Here is a 23600-nt window from a genome sequence, read left to right as displayed (position 1 = left end):
CTGAAAAACAGTTAAGAGAATAATAAAGTGAATCCCCATATATAAAGATATATACATTACCTAAATTTTACAATTGTTATTTGCTCTATTCTGCTTTTTATGGGTATTTTTAGTAATTTGCAGACGTTATGATGTTTTACCCCCCACAAATACTTAAATATGCATTTTCTTTTTTAAAAAAATATAGATATTTTCCTCATGACCCAGACATCTTAACTTTCTAGTGTCTTCTGAACTAGAATGGCAGGGCCTTGCAGTCCTCATTGCTGCCATGGGAGGCGCCTTCCGTGGCCGTGCCAGGCTGACATGTTCAGCGGCAAGTGAGGCCCTCCCCCGTCCGCCCATCTCCGCTGAGGACTGTACAGTCAGCGCATTGTGCTGTGGGGCAGAAGGCTCAGATGAGGTGCTCATCTGTATTCATCTTACTAACGAAATAATTAGCTTTTCTTTTAGCTAGCTTGCCTCTGAAGCATAGAGGGCAGCTCTGAAATAGCAAACTCCTGAACTTAATTTTTGTCTTGTCCTGATTACCAGCCTAGAAGCTCCTAAATAGAGTAAGCTTTTCTGTACATTGAAAAGTGGCAGCTATTTCAAGTTTGTAAATTAGGAAAGTCTTTTACTTTTTCTTCTAGTAATACGTAAAGGCACACTTTTTTTTTTTAAAGGCACACTTTTTAAATTAGTTACAAATATCAGGTGATCAGCAGGCTCATTTCATGTGGAGTTATTTGTTGTTGTTTTAAACCTGCGGACTAAATGAAATGCCAAGAGTTGGAGAGGTTGGTTTGTTTTACTTTTAAGGGCGTATATTTATTGCCACTTTGAGCTATTTCCCCAAATTCTTTTTTAAGAAGGAATATTTAAAGCCCAACATCTCTGGCAATTTGCTTTATAGTCTGATGACTAATGTATGGAAAGTGAAGGAAAATTGTCAGGTCCCCTCAGGTGTTTGGAATCCTGCTGAGCATTCGATGTAACTATACACATACGCCCAGGTGTTCCTTGGCTATTATCTGGCGTAATTGTATGTGCGCCCAGGTGTCCTGGGTTATCGGACTTAAGTATAAAGGTTGAGCAGCTCTGATCCATAGAATCTCCCCGCCCCCTGGGATGCCCAGGGTAGACCTTCTGGGAGGCCACCACTGCTGCTGCTGAGGAAGCTGAGGACTCAGCTCATGTTGGCTGCCAACAGGCTCCCAAGATCTTTACCAATTACCTAGTGTTGGGTTAGGGCTATTGTCAGAATCTGGCCAACATAGCCAATTGTATGGCTAGGCAATAGCGATGCTAATTGTATTGTTAAAGCAATTCATAACTAAAGCCAAAACATTTCATTATTTTAGTTATACTAAGTTTCCATTTGTATTATCAGTGCTAGGGTTTGGGGCCCACAGACCCTTCAAACCCATTGTACAGGCAGGGTCACCAGACCCCTCACATGCCACATCCATGCTCTAGGTAATTGGGAAAGATCCCAGGAGCCAAATGGCAGACGACACGAGCTCAGTCGTCAGTCCTCAGCAGCTTACAGCAGCCTCCAGCGGCAGCGTCGGTGGCCTCCTGGCAGGTCTCACAACCTTCAGCAGCAGTAGCAGCATCCTAGGTGCAGGCGGGGGGGCGGGGAGGTACTGTGGATCAGAGCCATTCGTCCATTATACTTAAGTCCGTAACCCAGGACATTTGGGTGCACGTGCGCAATTACATTAGACAATAACCAAGGAACACCTGGGCACACGTGCATATTTATATCAAATGCTCAGCAAGATTCTGAACATCTGAGGGGCCCTGACCATTTTCCTATATTTTCCCTACAAACTGTCCACAGCGTCTCTCTCCCACTAATTACGACTAAATGCTCTGATCAGAATACACAGAGCAACTACCCAAGATGAAATGTGAGCAGGCATATTGGGGACTGGAGTCAAAACTTAAATGACAACCCACAATGGGGATGCATTTTTAGGGTCCTTTCCTCTCCTTTGTCCTCAGTTTTGACCGAGCTGCATGCTGCACCGTAGAACCGCACAGGGAGTGCTCTTGGCAACAGCTGCAGAAGCCTCTCCTTCCTTCCCAGGTCTCCTTCCTTCCCAGGTGGAGGAGGCGGGAGCAGAGGGTGAGCGGGAGCAGAGGGTGAGCGGGAGCAGAGGGTGAGCCTTTCCTGGCACACCCAGCCACTCTACCTTCCAAGCCCCTCGCCTCACCTGAGAGTTTTTATAGAGCACAATCTCCACCCACCCCCTCCCTGACAGTCTCCTTCCTTCCCAGGTGGAGGAGGCGGGAGCAGAGGGTGAGCGGGAGCAGAGGGTGAGCCTTTCCTGGCACACCCAGCCACTCTACCTTCCAAGCCCCTCGCCTCATCTGAGAGTTTTTATAGAGCACAATCTCCACCCACCCCCTCCCTGACGTCAGGGGTGAGGCTGAAGGTTACAACCCTCTGTTCGCACATTTGGGCTTTCCTATAACGTAGCATAAACTCAGGTGTGGTTAACAAAAGACACTTATCACTCGGGAAATTCCAAGCTCTTAAGAGCTCTGTGCAAGGAACCAGGGGCAAAGAACACATATATTTATTATATCACAATAGGTAAAAAGGGTAATACATCATAACCAGGTGGGGTTTATCTTTGCAATGCAAGGCTGGTTCACCATTCAGAAATGTCTGTGACATCCACCATATTAACATATTAAAGAAAAACTTATGATTGTCTGCATAAATGCAGAAAAAAGTGCTTGACAATTTCAACATTTGTCCTTCCTTAAAAACTCAGCAAACCAGGAATACAAGGGACTTTATCAGACTTATGAAAGACATCTGTAAAAACTTTTCAGCTAATGCCATGCTTAATGGTGGGAGAACTGAATGCTTTCTCTCCCACCCAGATGTCAGTAAGGTAGGGACATCCTTTCTACGGCCTTTCCACTGTCATGCCTGTCGGGATTCTTGTAGTCCTTAAAATCTTGCGGAGTGGTGGAAACGGCATTTGCCTTGTACCTTCACTTTTTATTGCCCCCAGGCTATGTCTTTATTATCTGTTTATACTCTCTACTCAGCCACCCACGCATGGAAACCTTTCTCTTTCAGGGAACCCCCAGAAACCTTCAGCCGCCTCTCAGCAGCCCTGGGAGGAGGGGCGAGGTCTAAGAGACAGCCGTGCAGAATGGTGGTGAGGGGACACCTGCGTCTTTCCCTCCCCATCACATACAGGACTAAGAATGGGCTTACAATTGAGAACATCAGTGCCTGCAGTAGCCCGGGTCACCCGCCCTTCATAGACCTGGCAGTTTATAACATGCTGTAAATGTCCTAACGTTGCAAACAAGCAGGACCCCTGCTGATGCCTCGCAGTCTACATCTGGTCAGATGCCAGCAAAGTGGATCTCAGATTTCGCTTGCCTCAATGGCAAACAGACATTATTGTGGGTCCTGCCTTTCAGAATGTCCTAGCTAGGGCTGAAAATTGAATGTGTTAAATTTGAGAAACAGTTAGAATGGCAATGGCCCAGGGACCCCATAACCTGCTCCCATCACCCCTGTGTGGTATGATAAAAAGTAAAATGCTTAGTCTCTGTCCCAGATTCCTGGTATTACTGAATTAGGCTCTTGGGTCGCAAATTCATAGATAAGAACAATGCACCCAGCAGCAAAGGAAAAAATGCTTTATTAAAAGAGGAGATAGACTTACACATAAGTGGGGGTAGCCACAGGAAATCTAGCCCCCTGAGGGGAGCTGTTCAGGGTCCTTTATAGGGAAAGGGGTTGAGGGGCACAGGCCAGCATTGTCATTCTGCGCCTCCACAGGTGGTCCATTCTGTTCTTCCTGGTCGCGTCATGGGCACATGTTCAATTAGGGCTTTGGTCCTTGTGCTTGGTGGTCATTATCATCACCCCAGGAGTGTTGTTGTAGTGGTCACCTTGAAGCTTTGTGCGTGCAGGAGTTCCTAACGAGGTCTTAAGGTTAATCGGTAACTTAATTTTTACAATTACAATAAACAATCCTTAGGGAGAGGTTTTGCAACTCAGTGAATTTGTTTCCCTCTTATCTCAGTTTATTTTATCAAGGCAGGCCACGAGGTAATCATGTGCCATGGGAGTCTCATGATTGAGAAATGGAAAAGTGACAAAGTATTCTCTGCAGGGAAAATGGAGTCAGTATGATTCACAGGCCTAACCCTATCCTGTCTCATTGGCACACAGCTCCTAAGCCCTTGGACTTGGTGATGAGAGTGTCTGTTATGTGCCAACAGATGGCTGGGACCCCTGGACAGCTTTAGGATGACAGCTGATCATCAGAAAGACCAAGGCAGGATTAGAGGGTTGGGACTCTGAGAGTCACCACCACACCTCTGGGGAGGGAACAGGGTTCAGAGATTGAGTTCAACACCAACGGGCAAAGAAACCTCCATTAAAAACCTGTAGAGGAAGATGTGCACCAAAATAGATTAACAAAGTCTCAATAGTAGCCCATAAAGACTGAATAGTATTCTATACAGAAAGACTGAATAGTATTACATAGATAAAGCCTGAATAGTATTCCAAAAATAAATAAATAAATGAACCTGTAAAGGAACAGGTTTGGGAGCTTCTGGGTTGGTAACACGCAGGGGGAGGCAGGTGGATGCTCCAGGCCCCTGTCCCATACCCTGTGCGTCTCTTCCGTTGCCTGTACCTGAGTTGTACCTTTTATGATGATCCAGTCAGTGTAAGTAAAGCGCCCTCCTCAGTTCTCACACATTGTCAGATCTGAGGAGGGGTCATCAGAGCCCCAGTTTATAGCCAGCTGGCCAGAAGCACAGGCGGTCTGTGACTTGCTCCTGGTGGCTAAAGTGGGGCAGTCTCGTGATGCTGAGCAGCGTCGCACTGAATAGAGTTGTGGGACACTGATGGGTGTCAGAGTCACACCCTGTAATGTCAAGACAAAGCCGGAGACCAATTCTGAGAAAGATGGCCTCACACAACTGTCCAAAATGAACAATGAGTGGGCAAGCTAAAGGGAGGGCATTTGTCAGGGCTGGAATGGGGAACAGTGTCGATGATATGCCACAAGTTTTGAAGAGTTTCTGCCAGATCCAGGACATACCAGACAGAGTGGAGGAAAGACCCGAGGTGCTGGCGGGCAGCCTCCTAACCACCAGGAAGATGAGGGGTGAGAGGAGGCAGGTAGACAGAGTCCTCATAAATGCCACCAGCTTGCATAAGGCCTGGGGCAGCAAGGATGTTGGGGTGGGCGGAGCAGGACTGGGGCAGTGACAGCTCCTCCCGCCCCTGAGTGGCTCCCACCCAGCCCCGCCACATCTGCGCCAGTGGGAAAGACCCCGCGCCCAGGGCTCATGTCCTCACAGACTGCTCCATCCTAGCTCTGGAGCAGGGAGGAGAAAAGTCCATGTGTGTAGGGACATGATGTATGGGAAGCACGGGACCCCGAGAGGTTCCAGGAAACCAAAGAAAATCTTAGATGGCATTCACTTTGTATCCTTAATGAAATTATAGAAAAATGGGCTCTGGGAGGCGAAAAAAAGATAAATATTGAGATGACAAAGTAATACATGAAGATGAAAAGAGAACTAAAGAGAAGGAAAAACTGTAAGAAATCAAATAATTCAGGTGCAAATTTAAGTGACTTCAAAATCACTTGTTGGGCCGGCCCGGTGGCGCACTCGGTAGAGTGCGGCGTTTGGGAGTGCGGCGGCGCTCCTGCTGAGGGTTCGGATCCCATATAGAGACTGGTCTGCTCACTGGTTGAGCGCGGTGCGGGCGCGACACCTAGGGTTGCGATCCCGTTGCCGGTCGCAGTACAGGCGTGACACCGAGGGTTGCGATCCCGTTACCGGTCACGAAAAAAGACAGAAAGGAAAAAAAAAAATCACTTGTCAGTAGAATAGGTATTGTGGGAAACAGAAAACAATAAAAAATAATGAGAAGCATGAAACATAAAACAATGAAGACAACATCCAGATAATTATTCTTCAAATATAGAATAGAAAAAATGGTAATAAAGTGGCAAATGTGTCATATGTATGTGTCATATTTCAACAAGTATAAGCACCTTTATTCTGTTCATGTAGTTACTAGAGACTACAAAACTTGACAAGTACATTACACGTCCGTACATACACACATGCACAAATGTACTTATGCACACTGCAGGTGAGTTCAAAGTTGAGTATTAGCAAGTGGGATCCTGCAGTGTATGAGGAGAACCATACACTCTGACCAGGTGAGGGCCATTGCAGGACTCCTTCAGTGGCTTTGTGTTAGGCCACCTGTTAACATAATTCATCATCTTGCTAAGTCATGGAAGAAAAGTTATGCCCTCCATATATGGTATATTGCACGGTAGTTTTTATTTAAAAACGTTACCTTTTTTATGTATTAAAAATAACCTGCAAGCAAATATTGAGAAAGGAAATACATCTGATTCACAGTAATAACAATAACAAATGATTAAAAAAACAAAAACCTAAACCTAGTTAAGAATGTTTTGTGCCTATATAGAGAAAATTCCATAAAACTTTGCTGATTGGTACGAAAGGAAGCCTGAATAAATGGAGAGATTGACCACATTGTTAAGTGGTGAGATCCAGTAAAGTAAGGGTATAAACTCTTCTGAAATTAAACCATAAATTTAACACAGTCTTGAGTAAGTGATTTTAAAGTTCAAGTGGAAGAATAAGTGTTTGCTAAGATAATTCAAGAAAAAATTTAGTGAGAGAAAACTTGTCCTATTAGTTTTAAAATGTATTTTGAAAATTCAGTTGGAGTAAGAGTGGTCTTTCAAATCAGTGGAATAGAATAGAGAGTTCTAGAGCAGACTTTAATTTTAAGTTCTGTATGACGAAGACAACAATAAATAAAATTTAATATAAAATTGTAAATAGGGAAAAAATTTATAACATGGCAGACAAAGGGCTGATTCTGTGCATGTATACACAAATGCTGCTGTTCTCCTCCCAGAGACCGTGTGGAAGTCAGCACAGGCCTGGAGTCAGCACAGGCTGTTAGCTGTACTCACCTCCATCAGGCGACGGGGCAGCACAGGAGCGGGTGCAACGACCTGCTTATTGCTGCCTGGAGGGGACGTCTCACACGGATTGAATTCCTGGCTGCCAAAAGCCTTATGACTGTGACAGGTTAAACATGCACACACACACACACACAGAGCAATTTTTAATGGGTTGGAATTTGAAGGAGAAAAAACTACAGGGATTAAACTCCATGGTTTTTTTGCAGAGTGGCATGGGACGCCCTCGAGTAACTGCCTTCTCTTTAGCAGACTGCCAGCTGAGCACGGACGCCCGCAGTGGCTGACAGTTCACCAGTGGGAGCTCTACCTTCTGATAGTGTGATTTTGCTTTCTTCTTTTGTTGACTTCAGGTGTACAAAATCAGATTAATCATAATTCTCGCTTATGTCACACTCATCATTGGTCCATATTTGGCCTGCTTTTCAGTACTTAGTTAACTATTATTTTTATAACCTAATTAGTACCCTCAAACCCACTACGTCAAAACCTAGACCTTGACAATAACCTACATCTAACCACATGGTACCCTCAACTAACGTCTTTTTTTTTTTTTTTTAAAAGATGACCGGTAAGGGGATCTTAACCCTTGACTTGGTGTTGTCAGCACCACGCTCAGCCAGTGAGCTAACCGGCCATCCCTATATGGGATCCGAACCCGGGGCCTTGGTGTTATCAGCACCGCACTCTCCCGAGTGAGCCACGGGCCGGCCCTACCCTCAACTAACGTGTGACCCACCTTAGCCACCCTTGGTGACAGTTATGCTGAATGCTGGGTTCGCCATTCCTTTGGTTCCCTTTATAGTTTCTTTGCATCTGTGTGTGTTCATTAGGAATGTTACTTTTCTCTCACATTTTCAGTTTATTAAAGGCTGTAATGCTGCATGTGATTTGGGGAACATTTTTCACTTAGTATTATATTCTTAGTGTATTAGTCCGTTTCTGTTGCTTATAACGAAATACCTGGAACTGGGAAATATGTAAGAAAACAAAATTTATCGCTTACAGTTTCTGAGGCTAGGAAGTCCAAAGTCCAGGGAACACATCTGGTGAGAGCCTTGGTGCTGGCAACAGTGATGGCAGAATATCACATTGTGAACATGGTGGAGCAGAGAGAGACTAACCTCCTCATTCACTCTCCTTTTAAAGCCCTACGAACCACGCCCCTGACCACCATTTTTAAGCTATTCACTACTGCCTAGTCCTACAATCCAATCACATCTTCAAGGCTCCACCTTTCAACTACCATAATAGGATTTCCTACCCTCTTAACAGTCACAGTGGGGGCCAAGTTTCTAATACATAAAACTTGGGGGACATAATTCAGTCTCCAGTGAGTTTAGGAGTACATTCAATCCACTACACTTAGTATTTATCCTTATCAAAAGTGTGTAACCACAGCAGCTTCCTGTTAACTGCCTATAACCTTCAGCTTTGTGAATATACCACAGTTTATGCACCTTCTGCTGTCTTTAATGGACATTTGAATTTTTCCAAATTTTTTCCCTTGTTTGTTTTGCTTTGCTTTGGTGTATTGTATTTTATTTTTGCTATCATGAACAGTGGTGCTATGAACATTCTTTTTAATGTGTTCTGTGGAACATATGCAAGAGTTTCATATACACTGAAAAATAGAGTGAATTATAAATAAAATCATATGGGAATATTCATTTTTTTTTTTTTTTTTTTCAAGATGACCAGTAAGGGGATCTTAACCCGTGACTTGGTGCTGTCAGCACCATGCTCACCCAGTAGCTAACTGGCCATCCTTATAGAGGGATCTGAACCTGTGGCCTTGGTGCTATCAGCACCGCACTCTCCCAAGTGAGCCACGGGCCGGCCCTGGAATGTTCAGTTTTAAGAGATAATGGCGAAGTGTTTTCCAATGTGGTTATATCATTTTATTCTCCTACAGCGATGTTTAAGATATACTGTAGGTCCACCTCCTTTCTAGTACTTGGCGTTCTTGCTAGCAGGTCCCAGCTTGCTGACATTTTGCTGACTGAATTAGGTGTGGAAAGGTGTCCCTCTGCAGTCTTGATCACACATGATGTTGAACATCCCTTCATATGCTTAGTGGCCATGTGCATTTCCTCATCTTTGAGATGCCGTGCAGGTCTCTTGCCTGTTTTTCTATTGGGGTTTTCACGCTCTTCTTATTGATTCATAAGGATTCTTGACATAGGCCGGCCCGTGGCTCACTCGGTACAGTGCGGTGCTGATAACACCAAGGCCACGGGTTCAGATCCTATACAGGGATGGCCGGTTTGCTCACTGGCTGAGCGTGGTGTTGACAACACCAAGCCAAGGGTTGAGATTCCCTTACAGGTCAACTTTTTTTTTTAAAAAAAGAATTCTTGACATATCCTTGGTTACAGTCGTCCTTTGTTGGTGAGTATCCCTCACCTCACCCCCATCACGTTACGTTGTCTCGGTTTTCAATTCTTTTTTTTTTTTTTTTCCTTTTTGTCTTTTTTCGTGACCGGCAACGGATCGCAACCCTCAGTGTCGCGCCCATACTGGACTGGGACCGGCAACGGGATCGCAACCCTTGGTGTTGCACCCGCAGCTCGCTCAGCCAGTGAGCGGGAACCGGTCTGTATGTGGGATCCGAACCCTCGGTGGGAGCGCCGCCGCGCTCCCAAGTGGCACACTGTAGCAGTGCGCCACCGGGCCAGCCCCTCGGTTTTCAATTCTGATTACGGCAGATAGTGCCCCTCTTTTCTTTGCTTTTTACTTTCCATTTTAAGCAAACAACAAACTTTACCAAGGTTATGTGCCATCGTTACTTCACGTGTCTCCTTCAGCATCTTTTGAACTTTTCTCTCCTCTAACTTAACTTGTCTTCTAAAACTGTCCTCCTTGTGGGTCTTTTTATGGCAAAACTTCTGAGGCTATATATGCCTGAGAATATTTTTATTACGCTTTCACATCTAAATGACAGCTCGGCTGGATATAAAACCCTAGGTTCTAAGTTCTTTTTCTTCAGTAAATTAAAAGTACTACTCCATTGGGGCCGAGCCCGTGGCGCACTCGGGAGAGTGCAGCACTGGGAGCGCAGCAGCGCTCCGGCCGCGGGTTCAGATCCTATATAGAGATGACCGGTGCGCTCGCAGCGCTCACTGGCTGAGCACGGTGCGGCCGGTCTCAAAAAGGACAAAAAAAAAACCCACTGCTCCATTGTCTTCCTACATCCCATGTTAATGTAATTCTTGTGTTTTTAATGTGATCTGCTCTTTTTTCTAGAAGCTTTGCATGTCTTTTATTGTCTTTGATATTATTAAACTTCTTTGTTGTACATAATTTACAAATGTTCTTCATCTGTAAAATCAATGATAATGCCTCATAGAATGTTATGAGGATTAAGCAAAGGATTTGTATAAAGCACATAGAACAACGGCTGCCAAGCAGTAAGCACTAAATAAGCATTAGCTGTTGTGTCTGTTGTTATAATTATTTATATCTAGTTTTGTGGATATCTTGGGTCATTTTTATTACCTCTGCTTTTACCTGCTCTTTGGCCTTCTGTTGCCCAGTAACACTCTAATGTAGGGAAGGAAGGAAATAGTGTGGATGAGGAAACCTGTTGTTAGCAATTCTGGTGCAAAGAGAATTGGTATTATTGGCTGATCTGTAATTTGTGAATTATTGGTGAAGGATTTATCCATGCTACTCTCATTCATATAACCATATCATGAATATTTTAATGTTGCATGACGTCCCTGTTTAAATTTCCTATTTAAGGGAACTTGATATTTTTAGTGGATTTATAGTAATGCTTATTTCCCAGTTGGTGATAAAGTTATTTTCATAACTTTAAAGTCTTTGTCTGCTAATTCCAAAACATAGCTTTTATTGACTTTTTTTCTCTCGATTTTTGATAGTATACTATCTACTGTGGATGGGGTATTGTACAGACTCTAGATTCTGTTTTCTTCCTTTGAAGAGTATTTAGTTCTGTTCTTGCAGGCAGTTAGTGGAGGCTTGGTTGCAGGGCTAGTATCATTGGGCTTTGTTCAGAGTTCTAAGACATGGCTCTTTAATGCTGGAATGTGGCTTGTAACTAAGGCATAACCACTCCAGGATGTCTGTGGAAAGTCCCAGGTGTTTATCAGCCCCCTCTAATTTGGCAGAACTTGATCTCCTCTCTCTTCACAGCAGCAAGCAGATGTTGAAATCTCTGCTCAGCATTTTCAGCCTTTGGTTGTCTTCTGCAGGAATCAGAATTTTGTCCTGTGTGTGTGGTTCAGGAGTGAGCCCGGGACTTGAGGAAAATTTGCATGTAGATTTTGGCCTTCCCCTTTCTAAGGCTTTTCCCCACAATTTCCTGGCAGCCTTGGATCCTGATCTCTGACTTAGCCCAGGAAGATTGCTGCTTTTTAGTTGAGTGCTATCCCCGCTGTGCTGTATAAGCTGAGGAACACCCCTGAGAAAAGCCAGATAAAGACGACTCACACAGAAGGGTCTGCTCAGAATGGAACTGACAAGCTGGGCGAACACCTAGGTGATTTGCGCTCATGGGAGAGGGGCTGCTGTCTAGCATCAGGCAAATGTGGACCTCACTTTTATTTATTTATTTATTTATTTTGCTTCTTGAGTGTAAATACTAGCTACTGCAGCCACAACCAAGAGCATAACTTCCTCTCTGCGGGCTGAGCTAGACACCGCTTCTCAAGGCAGTGAGCACGGCGGGACAGCCCCATATGTGGCGGAGCAGCCGGCTTCGCCTCCCCTCAACTGGAGGGCTGCAGAGGTGAAGAGCCTTTTGCCAGCAGACGTTGTCTTAATAACCTTGTCTTGTTGCTTTCTGTTTCTAGATCTTTCTCTTCCTATATTAGTCTATTTTGTGTTGCTATATCAGAAATACCTGGGACTGGGTAATATATAAAGAACAGAGGTTTATTTGGCTCACGATTCTGGGACAGCTGCATCTGGCATGGGCCTCAGGCTGCTTCTCATGGCAGAAAGCGGTAGGCAGCCGGCGGGTGCAAGAAGATCACATGGCGAGAGGAAGCAAGAGAGAGAGGAGGTGCCAGGGTCTTTTAAACAACCAGCTTTCACAGGAACTAATGGAGTGAGAACTTACTCATTAATCCCCCCACCTAGGGAAAGCATTAATCCATTCATGAGGGATCTGCCCCCTTGACCCAAACTGCTACACTGGAGATCAGATTTCCATGAATTCTGGGAGGACAATACATCCAAACTCCATCAGTTCCCCTTTGTCTTTCTCTCATCTTATATTTTTGGCAGCTGGCAGCCCTGTCTCTCACCCTTCTTACGCCACTGCTGTCCACATGCTCCCAGCCCGCCTGCCTCCATGCAGGGTCATTCCGTTTCTCCCCCTGCTGTGGCTGGGGCCTTGCCCTAGTCCCTCTCCTGGGCCAGCAACCTCCAGTTGTCTGCCACAGGTGAAAATACATCCTGTAGATGTGAACCTGGCTGGTTCCGCTGTAGCTCTCAGGACGGATTTGCCTGCAGATATGCAGTCTCTGAGCTGTGACTCGGATGATTTTATGAGAATTAAAATGATATGGCGTTTCTTTGTCTTTCCTCACGTTCCTTTTATGAGCCTTGAGGTTAGTCATTCATTCCTGCAATGCCACATGCTCCCAGCCCGCCTGCCTCCATGCAGGGTCATTCCGTTTCTCCCCCTGCTGTGGCCGGGGCCTTGCCCTAGTCCCTCTCCTGGGCCAGCAACCTCCAGTTGTCTGCCACAGGTGAAAATACATCCTGTAGATGTGAGTATTTGCTATGTACCTGCCACTATGTTTTTGAAGAGGGCTATTTATTCTTAATTTTAAAAGCTGTAGAATTAAACATTTTACGTTTCTCCTGCTAAACATAAGTTGCCCCTTCACTCCTTGTTACTATCTGCTCTATCCTGCTGCAAGCTGATTGTCCTGACAGAAGAAAACGGAGATGAGCCTCCGTGTTGCATTCATGTTCACAAATTAGATAAAACCTGGCTGGTTCCGCTGTAGCTCTCAGGACGGATTTGCCTGCAGATATGCAGTCTCTGAGCTGTGACTCGGATGATTTTATGAGAATTAAAATGATATGGTGTTTCTTTGTCTTTCCTCACGTTCCTTTTATGAGCCTTGAGGTTAGTCATTCATTCCTGCAATAACAATTCACTGCAAGTAGTTTCTCTTAGATTTTGAACAAATGTCTAAGGAAATCCTGTGACGAGTCTCTGCATTTGTCTGCTTTAGACGCTTTGGTTCACAGCACAATGGGATAACTGTGACCAGAAAGAATCAGTGCAACACTGATCGGTGCCAGCAAGGTAAAGAAAAGCTTTGGCTGTCCCTCAGCCCCAGAGTAGGTCTTGGTGATCACAACCCCCCACTCCAGATGGCAGTGAATCAGAATCCTCTGTTGGAAAGGTGAGGCTGGCCCAGGCAGGGGTGTGAGCTCCAGGTTATCAGTAGGTTGAGGGCACCAGCTCTGAGGTCGTGGGGAGCTTTGCAGGGCATGACTGAGGACCGGCAGGTCAGCTGTATTCAGAGAGCTTACTGTGTTACTCCTCAGGCCACACAACTGGAAAGTCACTTGGCCCAGCTCAGACACAGCAGGAAAAGCAGGGCGTACAGAGCATGGGGGTGGCAGTAGGCTGAGCACACATGGTTGGCCTGGTGTTCACAGTGATCACTTACAGTGCAGATTTCAGGCTCTCGTTCCACGTGTCACCAACGTCCTCCCCTCAGTAGGTGGTCTGATGCGTACAAGTTACCAGTTGTCCACTAGCTGCTTTTAGAAGTTGTTTATGGCACACCTGTGCATCCCGGGCACACATTTGCTAATTCTCTGCAAATGGTCATCGATGAAAGAGCCTCTGCTGACCTCGACAACCTGGAGTTGTCCACATGGTGCCTCGTCCTCTTCCTGTCTGCTCTGTGCTCTTCCTGCTCATGGTGCTGGTGGGACATGGGGTCAGCATGGCAGACGAGGGCTGAGCGACATAGGTTTAATGTGTCCGCTCTTAAAGACTCTCCCAGCTTACCCAAGTCCCAGGCAGATGTTCACAACTCCCGCCTGGGCAGGCATGGGCTCAGGTTGCTGAGGTTCTAAGCCAGGCCACCGAGGGATATGATGCAGACACCTCAAGGCAGTACTGGGGCTTAGAAAGCCACTGGCAAATGCTAGACTGATAGCATGTAACTGGGAAACATCACATGGAAAAGAGTTTTACAAATAAGAAAAGACGAGACAAAATGATCTGTCATGTCCATCAGTCTGCTTTGGTGCCTTGGCGAGACTGCAGTTTTGCAAAGCTGTTTTCTTAGAACTCTACTTTCCAATCATTGCTGTGGTCCTTCTTTTGGGTTTTTATTTCCCCATCCATTTCCTGAATTATAGAACTCTGTATTACTTATGCTATATACAGGTATTGTCACATGTACACATACACACTGTATAGATATAATTTCTTAAGTAAACCATATCCACTGAAATTTCAGCCAAGTTACCTTTTATTGTAAGTAGGTTGCTTCTGTTGGTTTGAATAAGTTCTTGATTCTTTTTTTTTTTTGCCTGTTTGACTCTTTCCAGAGTTTCCTCTAAATGTGGACAGGGTTGTGTTATCCCTTCCCCATTGGCAAGGGCAGCAACTGTGCCCAGATCCCCTGCCCGCATGCTGCACAGCCTCCCAGCACTCCATGCAGATGGCCCAGGAGTGTGCCGTCCCCTCCTGGCCACTGCAGATGAGACTCTGCTCATGTTTATCGAGCCACATGGACTCAGACAAACAGCATCACATGTTCTGAGACTCCAGAGGAAGAAAAAAAGAGCTATTAAAAATCACCTAGTAATTAAAAAAAATTTTTTTTAAGTTATTAATCAAACCCCCTTATTTGACTGAAAGGGAACCTGGCATTTATTTCCATTCAGCAGAGTGACATTTTCTGCCTGATAAGTGGCAGGACCAGCCAGGAGGATGGTCTCTGAACAGCCCTTCTGTGGTCTTGCTCACCATACAGAGGTCCTCCTTTGACCAAAATGTTGGTGTCAGGACAACCACCTCCTTTTCCTTTCCCTTTCTGAAACTTAAAATGGGCACAGCACGGGCCGGCCCCGTGGCACACTCGGGAGAGTGTGGCGCTGGGAGCGCAGCGATGCTCCCGCCGCGGGTTCGGATCCTATATAGGACTGGCCGGTGTGCTCACTGGCTGAGCGCGGTGCGGGCGACCCCACACAAAGGGTTGCGATCCCCTTACCGGTCACGAAAAAGACAAAAAAAAAAAAAAAAATGGGCACAGCACCATGGCATCCTAAGCATGGTCCACAAAAAAGAGAAATCGGCAAATGTTTACTCCATGAAAAATACTCCTAGTAAGTGAAAAGACAAGCTGCTGACTTGGATACAATATTTGCAAATCACATACCTGACAAAGGACACTCGTATGCAGAACGTAGTAGGAAATATCAGAACTCAAAAACAACAGACATAAAACCCAATGAAAAAGTGGGTGAAACACATGAAGAGACACTTCACATAAGAGGACTTAAGGGTGGCAGATGTGCACATGAAGAGGTGCTCAAAGTCACCACCCATGCGGCCAGCAGCCAAAAAATCACAAGGAGGTAAGTTCAAGTCAAAACCGCTGTGGGATGTCACTGCGTGCCTGCTAGAGCAGATGGAGTTCCAGACTGACCACGCCAGGTGCTGGAGAGGGAGCCCAAGTGCTGGGAAGGCAGAGAGGCACAGCCACTCCTGAGGAGTTCGGCAGCTGCTCCTTTTTTTTTGGAAGCTGGCCAATCTGGGGATCCAAACCCTCAACCTTGATCTTGATGTTAACAACACCGTGCTCTAACCAGCTGAGCTAACCAGTTATACATTTCCTTGTAACTTACCCTGTGGCCCAGCGGACCTCCTGCATACATGCCCTGGAGGAGTGGAAGCTTCTGTTCACACAGAATCCCATACATGGTGTTTATAGAGCTCTATTCATCATCACCCCAAACATGGAGTAGTCAAAGGTCCTTCATGGCATGAATGAATAAACAGACAGGTGCATCCGTACGATGGGCACTGTCAACAAGAAAATGGAGCAGACTTTTGATACACACAAACATTCCCAGAAACATTGTGCCGAGTGAAAGAAGCCAGTCTCCAAGAGTGGCATACAGTCCAATTCCATTTCTGTGATATTCTAAAAAAGTATAGTGTCGGAGAACAGATCAGTGGTCGCCAGGAGTCAGAAGTGTGAAGAGGGTGTGAAGCGGGCTGGCAGGAGGGAGTTTGGGGGTGATGGACTGTTCCATTTCCTGATTGCAGTGTGGTTTCACCAATCTATACGTGTGTTATAACCCATAGAACTGTACGCCAAAAAAGTCATTTTGCTATATGACCAGTTAAATAAAATTAATATGTAATGTGGGGGAGTAAAAAGAAACACCAGAAGAGAGTGTAGGCCAACATAACTAAAGCACGGCAGGGTGGCCACTGCCGTGGACAGCAGGTGACTCTCCCAAGAAGTAAGGGGTGTAAAGACGCTGGAGAGTCTGGAAGTGTCACCATCCATCCCCTGCTTCATGGTCAGCAGGAGGTCGCTCTTCGTTCCAAAGCCACCTCCTCCCCAGCTCTTGTCACAGCTGGGAGCAGTGGGGTTGTGGTCTTTAACCAGCACCCTATGATACACATTCACCTGAGAGTCATCTTCCTGGCCACAGGAGTAAGCCACACTGGAGCAGAGGCACTGCCTACCAGCCCAGGTAGCGCAAGTGGTTCTTTTTAAAAATTTCCAAGTAGCTAATGTTTCAAGAAGCCCAGAATAATTCAAAATATATAAATTTTTGAGCAGTTGAGAGATCTTAATAAAAACACTTGTACAGTATTGGCAAAGCTGTCATCGTGGGTGCTGGGTGAGGTTTTGGAGATCCTGTGTCAGGTGACGCTCCCCCTTGTCCCTGCTCACTATGAGTGCCTTTTCCAAGAGAGATGGGAGTCCGGGTTCCTTGAGTCTTGTGTACATTAAAACTGACCGAGGGCATCTGTCAGCCTGACTTCCATGCAGCATTCGCTCCCTAGGGAGGAGGTGCACTGCTGTCCCTCCCAGGCCCGACGTGGCATTCACGTGCAGAGCCGGAGCCTGCACAGGTGTACAGTGCAGCTCTGTGAGTCAGCTGGATGCAGGCTAACTGGTAGGACAACTTGTGTTTAATTGCATTTGTAGGAACAGACAGAAGTGGGTTAATTTCCTAAATGTTTAATTTCCTAAATGGAAGGACGCCTTGTGCTTGAGGGTCCTGGAATATTAATCCCTTTCTGGGGCTTCTCACTGCTCAAAAGAGATGGGCTTTGAGTTATCTTTGGTGGCTCCATCACCCAGGGGAAAAGGGGTGACAAATCCGTGGGAGGCAGAGCAACAAATGGTGCCCCATGTGAGGAGATTCTGGGTCCACGGATTGGAGACCGACCTGCCAAGCCTTGGAAAGGAAAATAAAGAGTACTTCTGCCAGTCACCCCGATAAAAGGGGGGGCCTCGACAAAAGAGGGGAAAGGAAAAGAGGACGTCCACTCATCCCGTGAAAACAGAGGTTCCCGTCAAGAGGGAAGTCCCCATCGAAAGGGGAGGCCTCGACAAAAGAGGTGAAGGAAAAAGAGGACGTCTACTCACCTCGTCAAGAGGGAAATCCCAGATATAATTTAAAACTTTGGATATAAGATAGCATGTCTCATTTCCAATTTGCTGATCCCTCTTTTATGTTGGCATCGCTGCTGCTTCATCCTGCTGTTCATCTTCCCCCCCGACGTGGGGCACAGACCATCTGGGAAAGGTCCTTCCCTGTCCAGCTAGCTCAGTCAGTAGAGCATGGGACTCTTAATCCCAGCAACGTGCGACAGATCACTGAAAGAAAGTGAGCCGAGATGCTTCTTTCTATCATCACCTGAGAAAGAGCCTTCCCAACACCGAGAGATTTATACAAGAAAAAAAGTAAGACCTTTTCAATCAAGATATTGATCACCAATGCTTTTATGAGGAATGCCTTGATCATAAAGGGAGAAATAACGTCTTCTCTGCAAAAGCAGTTCTCTAAATTTTCCTGGCCTTAAAGAGGGTGTTTGCAACTTGGATGAGACATCCTATTCTTAAGCAAAAGACTTGTAACTGATCAAAAATTTTACATAAGACTAGACACTCTGAAAACAGTAATGTCCTGGACAGATTAACATTAACAAGCTCTGGACTCAGAATCAACTATTTTGCGACTTTTCCGGAGTTTCAACAGTTGGTAATCACACCTAATTCACAGCACCTGGATTGACGCCACTGCAGCCTCCCTGAAAGATGATGACATTATCTGTCCTCGCCTGAAGTAAATTAAAAGGACTTGCCATGCTAAATGATACTAACTCTGCCTTAACAAAATGCTTTTCTTAACTATGCAAACCTGATCTATAGCTCTTGGTTTTTCTTTTAAATAAATAAACAGGGGGGGAGTTGTAGAGGATTCATAAAGCAAATGTACCTCAGAGGGCCTGGTTTTCCAAAGCCTTGCAGTTTCAAATACTGACCTTACAAAGGACAGGAAATTTCCCCCAGAGCATTGAGTCTCTGTTGCAGGATAAGAATCATAACTCAGCAAGGCTGCTGGTTCTAAGACAGACAAGTTACTAATTGATATGTAAAGTTACTAAAAAGCTGCTAGAGGGAAAAGGAATTTCGGCTATATCAAGCCTTTGTTAGTGGATCACTTAATTGCCTAACAGAATGTCATCTGACTTGTTTTTACTGAATGTTACCAGCTTCTATGGTAAAACTTGTAAAATTGTACTTAGCAAAACCCCACCTATGTCTCTTCCTGTAACTTCTTGGTCTGGAGAATAAATGCAGGAAGAGAAAAAAAAAAAGGAACAGACAGAAGTGGACTCTCCTGCTCAACTCCTTGTTCTGTTCTGGTCGTATCTGTTCTTCATTTTGTTTTTGGCAGCTGGCCTGTACAGGGATCCTAGCCCATGACCTTGGTGTTATAAGGCTGCACTCCAGTCGCTGAGACCACCAGCCAGCCCCTTATTTATTCTTTGGCAGTTCATTATTTGAACAGAATTATAAGCACTACAGATGGGGAGGGCACCCACAATAAAGCACCTGAGAGAGCATGCGTGTGACGTCCAAGCAGTGGTGTTACGGAGGGATTTTGTGATGGATGTATGTCAGGAACCTTCTTGTAACACATGAGTATCATGTTAGCTGGGGTCGAACGTGATCTGCTATTGATTTTTGCTATTTTTAAGGATTCTGAATCCTTAAATTTTACATACAGTTTTATTCTTTCATTTTAGCTGACTGCGTGGATGTTTCTTGCCCCTGGGAACACCTCTGTCACCACTAAGCTTGAGGACAACTGTAGTTCCATGTCCCACCTGACTCGTGCGACGTTTTGTATGTGACAGGGAGAGTAGTAAGCACACATTTTGGGTCTTGTTTCCTTCAAGCTTAACGACCTGCAGAAAATAAAAACCTGTCTAGCTCACACTCTGTCCACCCTTTTCTCTGCCCAGGGGCCCTTGTTCTGCACACATGAAGGACAGTCCTGAGCACAGCCTGATGTGGTCGTGCTGAGGCCAGGCTGCAGGTGCCTGCCCAGCCTTGGCCCAGTGGCACAGCTCGGCAGGCATGTGTCCTGTGCCCACATGTTTTTGCCCACTACTCTCTTGAAGCTGTCCTTCTGCAACGTCCGGCCCTTAGTGTGCAAGGTCTTGAAGGCCAGAGCTCTCTAGGATGGAGCCTCACAATGTCACGTTGCGCTGAGTGATGACGTACTGTCCTGCAGAGTACACAGCAGGTGACCTCTTGGCCAAGGAGACCCCAGCAGCACCTCAGGACCCACATGCGGTGGGTTTGGTGGCTGAGTGCCCTTAGCAAGGCATAGATTTTGCTCCTTGGCTTCCTCATTGTCTTCATGACATTGAAATGCCACAGCAGCCCTTTCTGCCACCAGACGGGCAGAAATCCATCCTGAATTAGGTCATTATCCTCTTCTTCACCGTCACTGGAGAAATCGGGGAGTTTCTTGTTTGAGAATTGCTGCATGATGATTTGGTATGAATGTGGTTTGTGTCACGCAGCTGCCTTGGTGCAGCCATTCCAAAGCAAGGCTCCTTGGGACATCAAATATCATCCCCTACCCAGCTCTTGCCACCTTTGTCAGATGTACAAAATGTATTGTTTAGGGTCTCAACACCAGACTAGAGGGAAGATGTGGCAGTGTGTGTATGATTATTTAGCAATCTTTAAGCTAGGGATAGAATTTGTTTTCTAATTAACCTGCTGTGTCTGGCAGTAAATTATAGAGAACCTTGCTCAAGCGACCCCCCAGTTTCTAATTATCTGCACTAACCTAGCAGCCTGACGAGTAAGCCTGTTGCTGCTGCAGTACATATTTATGTTCTGAGTCCTCTGGGAGTGTGGCAGTAAGATCCATGCTTCGAAATTAAGGGACATTTTTCAGCCCCGAAACAAAATAATGAAACGCTTAAACAGTGCTAGAAATATTAGGGGACTCAGAAAGCTACAGGGAATCCGAAAGGTGTTGAACCTGTTCCACGAAGCTGTTCGTTGGTATTCTGATCACTGGAGGCTCAGAGCGTACCAAAAAATTATTCATGATTAACATCGATGGTGTAAACAGCATATTTTAAGTTGCTAACAATCCAGCTTCTGGAATAAGATGAGTCGTTGTGTCCTGCTTCTCCAGAAGCTCAAATAGCACATTGGCCCATTTCGCACAGGAGCAGCAGGCTTGAAAGTGAGAGCCCTGAATTTTGGATTTGATTCAGGCTTTGAAACTTTAAGCATTTTTGTTACCTTATCTCTGGTTTCCATCTGTAAGAATTCTGGTCTCCTCTGAGTCCTGGGGATGCAGTGAGGAAAACGTAAGAAGACACGTGAGCTTTTGCTGGAGAATACATACATGGCAATCTATGATTCTTCTGGTCAAGAACTAGGAGTAACAAGAACACGTGACATTTACTGGGCACCTGTTATGTGTCAGGTACTGTATTAAAGGCTCTACATACATTACCTCTTAATCTTTGCTAGAGCCCTTCGAAGGTAGGTGCTGTGGTTATCTACCTTTGAAAAGATGGGGAAACCGTGGCGCAGCAGAGGGTCTGCGTGGGGCCGCGCCCACGTCACAGGTACAGTAGCCGTGATTAGAATTTACTCCACTGGTGAGTCAGAGTCATACACATGGATTATGTTAGAAAGGAAAACTATCTAAAGATACCAGTCTTGATTCAAAGATTACCTTTCTTTCTAACATAAATATATCTGCTGATTGAAGGTAAAAAATCAGTAATTCATTAACATTTGCCAGTCACTGATAAGATGAATAATGAGGCACTAGAAGCTAATTTAGAAATAAAGTGGGAAAAACAAGACCTCCATAGATTGCACAGCAGAAAGAATGTGAGTATTGGGCGGAGTTGTGGGGACGCTATGACACGATGGGGGAGCAGCTCTTCCCCCCGCAGCAAGAGTGGCATCCATCAGCGCTGCCTGGCACCTCTACTCCAATCCATCTATGGGCAGAAGGGAAAACAAGGGGCACTTGGGGGAGCAGCTCTTCCCCCCGCAGCAAGAGTGGCATCCATCAGCGCTGCCTGGCACCTCTGCTCCAATCCATCTATGGGCAGAAGGGAAAACAAGGGGCACCGGCTCCCCTTTGTGTTCGACACACACCCCCCAGCAAGGCCTCCATCGTTTGTCCTGATAGGCGAGTGTGGGGTCGCTCGGTTCTGAGATGAGACCGTGGACACATCACCAGGGTGCCGGGGGGCACCCACACACTGCATGGAGAGCTTCCGTTTCCTTCCCAGTGGTACCGACATCCTGGCCTTTGTCATCAAAACAAAGGCCTTCCCAGCACAGCACGGTGCATGTCAACATCTGTGGCACTAATCTCGCCTCCTGGCCAGTGAGGTGCCCTGGGTGGTTCCTAGTGTCCTGAGGAAAACGTGTGCTGGGAGTCTCTAATGGGGACACCCTTGCTGCACGGAGGTGCGGGGTGCAGGAGGTACGGGGTGCACGTCGTTCTGATGGTGGCTTTTCTTATTTAAAGGTAGGCTCCCAGGTGGTGAGAGAGGAAAAGACCATGGTGAGGCTGAGCACACACTTCGTGGGTCACCCTCGGGCTGTCCTTTCTTGTGGCGACACTTGCTCTTGTGTAGGAACCGTCTCTTGCGGGTTGCTCAGTGCCTGCGGTCTGAGAGCTGAGGCCTGCTGTGCCCCACTTTTGTACTTGCCTGTGCAGACATGTTTTCTCTCCTTTCTCAGGCTACCTTTTTTTAAAAACAGTTTTTTGAGAGTTTGTCGTTGAAGGTGAATCTGCCCCCGAGTGGTGGGGTTCTGAGTCTGCTCTTGCCTGCTGTAGTCATGCTGTTTGATTGTGGTCACTGTGTCGTGTGGCCTCTGCAGAGAAAGAGCTCACCTGCTCTCATCCGAGTATTTCATCTTCTGACTGTGTGTGAGACGCCAGTGTGTGAGAGGACACCTCATGTTCCAAGCTTAAAGGCACTTAGCGAACCGTGCGTTTGTTTCCTGCACCAGTCATTCGTTCATTCAGCAAATGTATGTTGAGGACTTGCTGTGTGCCAGGTTCTGTTCTAGGCTCTGGATAGTAACAGGACACTTGAAGTCTTGCTCTCATTGAATTTACGTTCTAATCAAGGGACAGAAACATCAAAACATAAATAACAAAAATATAAGATTACCAAGAGTGCTATATGGTGATATGAAATAGTGGCTGGTTCTTTGAGCAGCCAGGTAAGGCCTGTCTGAAGGGTAACACTTACACTGAGATCCACCTGGCCAGAAGGAGCCAGCTGAGGCTGGGGGAAGCATTCCCGACAGGAGCCCTGCAGACTCTGAGTCGAGCATAGGCTTGGATGGTATCCGAGTGTGGTTCAGTATTCACAGTCAACACACTCATCTGGGAGCACTCCGTGAGTCCACAGTGGCCTCTGAGTCTGACTTAGATCACTGCATCCAATGGGAAACTGAGGTACCTGGTAGTTTGGGCATTACCTAAGTTAAATGTTTTGCTTTGTGAATCAGTGTCTGTTAAGAGCAGCAGCCACCAAAGGGAGCAGTGGCACAAGGACTGGCTGACGGCTTCTGTTGGCAAGAGGACGCTTGGGGGGACCCGGCAGCCAGCGGGAGGGCTGTCTTGTTCTTAACTGAGATCTTTAAGCTTATTTCCATGATGATGACCCAAACAGATGTGGCGTGGCCATGTATTGCATGTCCCATAGGTATTGTGCAAGACCAGAATGCACCTTCTAAAACATGAGGGATTGTTGTGCTAAAGACAGTTTCTTCACTGTCTTTGATGCAGGAGAGCTCTTTGTTCCCCCTCTAATTGCCTGAAAGCAGGACACAGATTTACGAAGACATAGGCATCCCTCTCCCTTTCTACCACAGAGAGCGAAGGTCAGCCTCTGGAGATGACTTTGGGCCCTCATGGTCCTGGAGATGGCACCCGAGGAATGGACATGAAGCAGCTTTGCTAACCAGACTTCATCTGCCAGCTATTGGCCTTCTAGCTTCCCCCCCCCCCCCCCCACCCAACCCC

General features: G+C 46.1%; 1 protein-coding gene across 1 annotated transcript in view; it reads left to right on the top strand.

The window, feature by feature from the left end:
- The window catches only part of LOC103596746 (regulatory-associated protein of mTOR-like), a 144175-nt gene that overhangs the window by 51002 nt on the left and 69573 nt on the right, over positions 1-23600 (top strand). The gene's annotated exons all lie outside the window — the stretch shown is intronic.

The sequence above is a fragment of the Galeopterus variegatus genome, unplaced genomic scaffold, assembly GCF_000696425.1.
Source record: "Galeopterus variegatus unplaced genomic scaffold, G_variegatus-3.0.2 Scaffold2096, whole genome shotgun sequence".
Taxonomy (NCBI): Eukaryota; Metazoa; Chordata; class Mammalia; order Dermoptera; family Cynocephalidae; genus Galeopterus; species Galeopterus variegatus.
This window is presented reverse-complemented; position numbering and strand designations above follow the sequence as displayed.